The 7,191-nt window shown below is 38.7% G+C and overlaps 1 long non-coding RNA gene across 1 annotated transcript; it reads left to right on the forward strand.

Moving 5' to 3' along the window:
* Nucleotides 1–5,230: 5,230 nt before the first annotated feature.
* LOC141603660 (uncharacterized) lies at nt 5,231–5,714 on the forward strand. The gene is made up of 3 exons (XR_012525569.1): nt 5,231–5,313; nt 5,403–5,528; nt 5,627–5,714. It is a non-coding gene; the product is annotated as an uncharacterized LOC141603660 (long non-coding RNA).
* The last annotated feature ends 1,477 nt before the right edge of the window (nt 5,715–7,191 follow it).

A 7,191-nucleotide genomic window follows, 5' to 3' on the forward strand; every position in this document is an offset into this window, starting at 1 on the left:
AGGTCGCGAAGGTTCCAATCCAGCAAAGTAAAAAAGAAACCAATGTGCCGAGGAAGAAGACAGCAGAAAAGCCGTCGTATGATGTGCCAGTGTTGTCGAAGGAGCAATCGGTGCCCATTGAGAAGTAAGCAAGTGCAGTTCCTCATAAGGCAGCAACTGTGCCAACGTCAAAGGCAGTGACTAAGCAATCAAAATCGGTTGCAAAGGAGACAAAAGAAGAGGTGCCCAAAAAAGTTATCAGAACAAAGGGTCGACCCGAAGACAAAGAATGGCCAAATCTGCAGAGTTGGTGACAGAAGAGGTGGCAAAGAAGGTGCCCAAACAAAAGACGGCGGAGAAGGTTGTAGCAAAAAAGAAAGTTTCAGCGGCAAAAGAGCCAACACCAGAAAAGGTAGTAAGCAAGAAAGAGAGCGTGAAGGTGTCTCGTAAAAAAAAAAACCGACAAACGCAGTGCCAAAAAAGGTGGCGAAACAAAGAAACCAAAGACGAGTAACAAAAAAGAGACCTAGAGATAAGCCCATGTCATCTGAAGAAGAAAGTGATAGAGATTATGAGGTTTCGGATGACTCGAGCGTCAGCTCCAAAATGTCGAAGAGGGCTAAAACAGAGAAGAGACCAGCCAAGACGGTGGTGAAGGCTGAAAAAGAAGAGGTCTTAAAAAAGTATGTGTCTTTCTAGTGGCCAAAACTTGTATGTTTAAAGTTTAAGTTTCGATTTCGATGTTACAAAGAACACCTATACTCGTAACATTTTTATGTTTGTTTCGATTACTAATGTGATGTCTTTAACATTGTCGATTATACTTGATTGTTAATTGATCTTAGAAGGAACTTAATTTTCCATTAAAAATTAGGTTGTTGCTGTTCTTGTTGTTATTGTTGTTGTTTGTGTCGATTATACTGATTCGTAATAAATTTAGCCTAACAGTTTTGCTCGAAATGAGTAATTGATTTTCTGCGTTCTAGTTTTTCGCTTCAAAATTAGGGTTAATAATTTGTAATAAATGAGCAATTAATGTGTGTTACCATTCTCCTTTCTACTGATTTATTTGTTCGTCGTGTTGAGTTGTTTAAAGTTTCGATGTTACAAGAACACCTTTATCGTATCCTTGTTTTGTTGCTTTCTTACTGCTGGTTTGTTGGCATAAAATAGTGTCACACTGTTTAAGCAGTGGTGCTAATTTACACTTCCTTATTACAGGCCGGATAAATACCAAACTAAGTGCAGGGCCCAGTCGTTGGTCGATGTTATGAGCAAGTTTTCTGTAAAGCAAAAGAAAGCCATTAAAGAAATTGGTTTTGGAGGATTATTGAAGATGAATATATCAGCAGTCCCTTCCGGGCTAACAGACTTGCTTGTTGAGGCATTTGATTACGACAGTTTTAAGGTTCATGTTACTGAAACAGAGGAGTTTGTGCTGTCACACTATGATGTTCATGACCTATTTTTACTGCCGGTGAAGGGTAATAATGTGGTGCTGACTGCGACTGGTCGCGGATCCCAGGCTGAGGACAGTGAGGTTAAAAACAAATGGAGAAGGCAGTTCAACATCTCTACATCACAGAACATCAAGCTAGATTTGGTGACTAGTTGGTTTAAGAATAACAAGGGCGCCTGCGGTGATGAGTTCAAGCAGGTGTTCGTTCTTTATGCGCTCTCCACTTTTTTAGCGCTGACTCTAAATTATTCTGTTGATTTCAGGTTGTTGAAGGCTGTGGACGATGTTGAAAAAATAAAAAGTTTTAATTGGTCAAAGTATGTCTTTGAGAAGGTAGCTGAGGGTGTCAAGGGGTTGAAGACAGAAACGGTTAAGTGTCTTTGTGGGTGTATTGTGGTGCTATTGTTGGCCTACATTCACCGGTTTGAGTTCCATGGCGAGGTACAACCAACTGACTTACCTCGATACAAAGATTGGACAGATGAAAGTCTTTCAAAAAGAGTCAAAGACGAAGGAAAGATTGGTTGTCTAGGAGATGATGAGATGTCGAAAACTGTCTATCCTATTTGTCTTGGCAAGGGATCCCACCAAGGTAATGTGGCACCGTCGATGTAATATCGTCATCGTAATATGGTCACCGTAATATCGTTCTTCGTAATGGCTTTACTTTGTAATAACATTATCATTGTTACCTTACTATATTGTTAATTATTAATATTAATTACTAATTACTAATATGCTTCGTAAATAGGATGGGCGAGAATCGATGAGGGTGAGGATGACGAGGCGCTTTTTCTTAAGAGTAGTGAGGGAAGGAGTACATCTTGATGGAGAAGCTTCCCGGCATTGAAACAGATGCCGAGTTGAAGGAAAAAGTCATTGATGTGAGTTGTTTTTATAAATTTAATTGTCTGCAATTGTTACAACTCCCAAATCTGGTATCTAATTCGTTTCTTTCTGTCTGGTTTATTGACTTAGGAGACCGACCTGATGTTGCTGATGTATAGAAGCGATTCCAACCTTGTTCACGAGAGATTTGCTCAGTGACTGAAGGTTTTCGAATCAAAGCAGAAACAGAAATCACCACTAAAGCCTGAATACCTTAAATATGCCGAAGATGTTGTGCGAAAGGCTGAATCGTTGAAGAGGAGGGCGAATGACTTCCCGGTATATACAAGGTCCAAAGTCAGTAGGAAGTTGGAACCATTTCCAACACGAAAAGTCCTAGGACAAATTAAGTCGAATCCCGGTAAAGGAGGTATTGAGCAGTTTAAGTGAGCAACATCATGAAGAAGATGATGAAGAGGATGAGGAGGTTCATGACGAGGACAGGCAAGATGAGATGGAGGGTGGAGTGGAAAGTGATGATGAGGACGGGACTGATGATGGCAACGATGATGACGGGACTGATGATGGAGAGGATGATGATGAGGACGGGGATGACGATGGTGGCGATGTTGAGAGTCGTCTTAAAAACAAGAGGCTTCAAGAGGGTGGCACAGACATAGATAACGATGAAGAAATTACCGATGAGGAGGAAGACGATGAACAGGATGAAAAGGAAAAGGAGGATGAAGAGGAAGAAGACAAAGAGGACAAAGAGGAGGATGTAAAGGATGTTGAAAGCCAATCTGGTGAAGGTAATAGATCGAGTAACAGTGTTACTGTTATTACTTTTAGTTATAGTTTTACAATAACACTCATTCGTAATATGTTATATATATTAATAGTTAGTAATATAATATTCAATTACTTACTTCTGATGCAGATGAAGAGGATGATGCAGAGGAAAAGGATGATGCAAATGAAGACGATGATGCAGATGAAGAGGATGAATCTGGCAAAGGTCAAGAGGATGACGGAGATGAAGAGGAGGAGGATGGTAAAGAGGAAGAAAATGAAGACGACAAAGAGGGGAGTGGCGAGGATGATAAAGATGCATCTGATGAAGGTAATATAGTAACACTACTACAATAATCTAATCACTTGCACTAACACTGTTACATCATTGCTGTTATAGAGTTTTCATTTTACAAATAATTACTAATAATCAATTACTTTCCTTTTAGATGAAAACGATGATGCTGATGAATATGATGCGTCAGGGCAGGGTGACAAAACAACTAGCGAGCTAGAATATGGATCTGGTGAAGGTAATAATGTAATGTTTGTTATAGGCTTTACATCGGGTGCTTTTTTAACAAACAATTTAGTAATATATTTTCATTCATTATCTCTACACGATGACAAGGAAGAGGCCGAAGGTGATGCATCAGTCACCAAGATAACCCAACTAGTGAGGCAGGTGAATAGGCATCTCCTGAAGGTAATTGAGGAATCTATTTAAACTCGTTGTGTCGAGGATGTAATCGTAACAATGTTACTTTGTGACGTAATTTTAACAGAAATTTACATGTATCTCATTTGTGCCTTTTTTGGTTCAAAGATAAATTGTTAATATATATTGAATCCAATTACCTCGTGACACGATGACGAGGAAGAGGCGGAAGTTGATGAATCGTGCAAGCCCGAAGACAACCCACCAATGAGGCACTAAAAAGAAGGATCTCCCGAAGGTAATAGAGAAATCTATTTGCACTCGTTGTATTAGCGATGTAACACTGTTAGCATTGTTATCAGAAATCGTTATAGTAACGCTTTGTTACTATGTCGTAGTTTTATCGAAGTTTACAAAGATGATATATATATTCAATTATCTCTACACGATGACAAGGAAGAGGCCAAGATGATGCATTGCGCCAAGTCAAGAGAACCCAACGATCGAGGCAAAATTAAGAAGGATCTTCAAGGTAATTGAAGTAGCAAATTTACAAACAATAATCGTTAGTATAACTATGAGGCATTGTTTGTCCGAAAAACATTAGTAATTTATATTCAATTCAATTACTTGTGCCACAGATAACAAGGAAGAGGCCGATGATGATGCATCGTGCCAGGTTGATGACCAACCAACCAATGAGGGAAATGAAAAGGAAGATGACGATAAAGATGAAGAAGAGGATGATGGGAATGAAAACCGGATGAAGAGAACGATGATGATAAAGATGAAGACAAAGTCTTTGGCGATAAAAACGAAGATAACAGTAAGGAGGATGAAGCAACTGGTAATGAAGACGCCGATGGGAATGATGAAAAAGGCGAGGAAGGAGAAAAACCCAGTGAGGCTGATGATGAGACAGTTGGCGACGAAGAACCAATAACTACTCAAAGTCAGATCAGGTAGCGAGAAGATGACGACGATGATGAAGTTTATATTGTCGATGATTGCAGTGATGAGATCCTGTATGACGATTACGACGAAGATACTGGCGACCACTATTTGTTACATGTCGAAACAACTGAAGACTGGATGCGCATGTGGATCCTCGCTACGGCTGCACAATCGAATGTGGCCTACCAGCTCCGGATCTAACACTTGTGTCCAAGACTATGATAAAACACAAGGAGATAATGGCGCATATTCTTGAAGTTAGGAAAAAAACAATTGACTATTGTTTTATCGATGATGACGAGAACCTCTCAGATACGTGAGTACTTTATTTACTCTTGCACTGTGATAAACAAAACGTTTTACTTTGCAAGTGAATACTTTTTCAACTGAATAGTTGTTACTGTTAAACTGTTACTCTATTAAAAGGTGTTCTGACTATTACATCTCATTGTCCAACAGGGAAAGACTTGTCTCGTATGGGAAGTATCACTTCATTCCAAGGGAAGATTTAATTTCATTGGCTCCTGGTGAGCTTATTTATATAATGGTGACTGAATGTTGGTCAATGTTGCGCAATGACCTCATCTCCAGAAAGGTAGCAAGTGATACACCATTGAGGATCTTCATGGGCTTGGGTCAATCTGTATGTTACTGTAATAAAAAAATTTTATTCTTATTGATTTTGTGTTTCTATAATGTTTATTGACTTTGTATTTATATTTATTTTTGTAGGACGCATTAGCAACTATGTCTGTTGGAAAACCCGTTCAAAACAGACATTTAGAAGGTGAAGTTTTGCTGTCCTTCACACAGTGGATCAAATACAACCCGAGTCCACTGAATTTCGACTGTGATATGGTAAACCACATTACTGTTAATATTTTTTTTTTTATTCTTATATAAGTAGAGTGTATAGAAGTTCTATTTAGCAATGATATATATCTGCTTAATTGCAGATATTCATTCCACTCATTCTGGAGGACCACTTTTTCTGTGCTTGCATAAATTTGAAGTCGCAAACCGTTGACTACCTAGACAACAAACCCTTATATGCTAGATCCCGAAAAGCAAAAATGGCAAGAAATGCGGTAAGTTTCTCTACTTACAGTAACAATGTTATACTTTTAAATTTCCATTAAAAAATTTGGAAATCATTGTTACACTAACATAGATACAGTAACAGTATTACTTTTTGTGCAGGCAAATATCATGGGGAAAATGTTTTCAGAAATGCAAATTGCAAAAGGCTCCAAAGTGGAAAGTTTCCCACTGCAGAATGTGAAATTTAAATGGCAGAGCATTGCAAAAATGTGGATTGTGGGGGTTTTTATGATGATGCACATGGCTTTCTACACGGGGAATATTTTTGACTCTGAGCTGGGGGATGAACGGAAAATAATGTTGTACCGTGCTGAAATATGTGCAATACTTGTTCTTAGCAACTTGAATCAAGTACGAAAAGAGGTGCAAGGGAGGATATCAAAATTCAGAAATGAAAGGGAATAGCTGAAGGAAAAGCTGCTGCAAAAAAGAAGGCTGGAAGAGAAGAAGGAAGAAAAGGAAGAGGAAAAAACAAAGAAGCCACAGGAAAAACAAAAGGAGGAAGAGCCCAAACAACCGAGGGTGAAGTCGGTTGCTTACAAGCGTTCTCCTAGAGCAATTGGTGAAGATGAGGAGATAATATTTAAATTTCATAAAGATGATGCTATGGGATGTTCTCTAGGTCACGGTGAAATTAAAGGTGATATATTCCTAGTCTCTGAATTTATGAGAGCAAATCGAAAACTAGCCATCCGACAACTAATCTGAGAAGGCACGTTCGTGATTATGCGTTTATGGATGATATCGACTTCCACAAAAGGTAAAATACTTGTTGTTACTGTAAAAGTGTTACTGTTACACTGTTTCTGTAAAAGTGTTTTTAAACACTGTTTATGTTACACTATTTCTGCGAAAACTCTTGAGTAATCTGACTCTTATGGTTCTGTAACATTGAGATCCTGGCTGCGTTTGGAGACAACAGGAGGTTGACAAGAGCTGATATACTCTCACTACATCCTAGGAGTCACACAAATTGGATGGTGTTTGAATGCTGGTCTCTACTCTTGAATTATGTCGAGAACAGCAAAAGAGGCACAAGGGCAGGAGGGCCAACCATACTTTACTTAGGACTAGGTCACATGGTAAGTTGCATTGGTGTTAAATGTCTGCTTCTGTTCAATAACATATGATTCTTTTACAAGGGAAATCTAACCCTTACATTTTTTTTTATTTTTTTTTTTAAAAACTACAGCATGATCTACTGGCTGTGATGCAGGAGGATAGTGAACAATCTGATATAAAGAACGAGTTGTTTGAAATTTGGGATAATTTCATCGACGCGAGCAAGGCAAATTACAGACTTGATGTCGAACTTATTTTTATACCTTGTTTGGCTGGCTATCACTACTTCTGTGTGTGTATTAATTTCCTCAACAAAGAGATTAGTGTGATCGACAGTCAATTGTATGCTAACTGGGAG

The sequence above is a fragment of the Silene latifolia genome, chromosome 1 (assembly GCF_048544455.1).
Source record: "Silene latifolia isolate original U9 population chromosome 1, ASM4854445v1, whole genome shotgun sequence".
Taxonomy (NCBI): Eukaryota; Viridiplantae; Streptophyta; class Magnoliopsida; order Caryophyllales; family Caryophyllaceae; genus Silene; species Silene latifolia.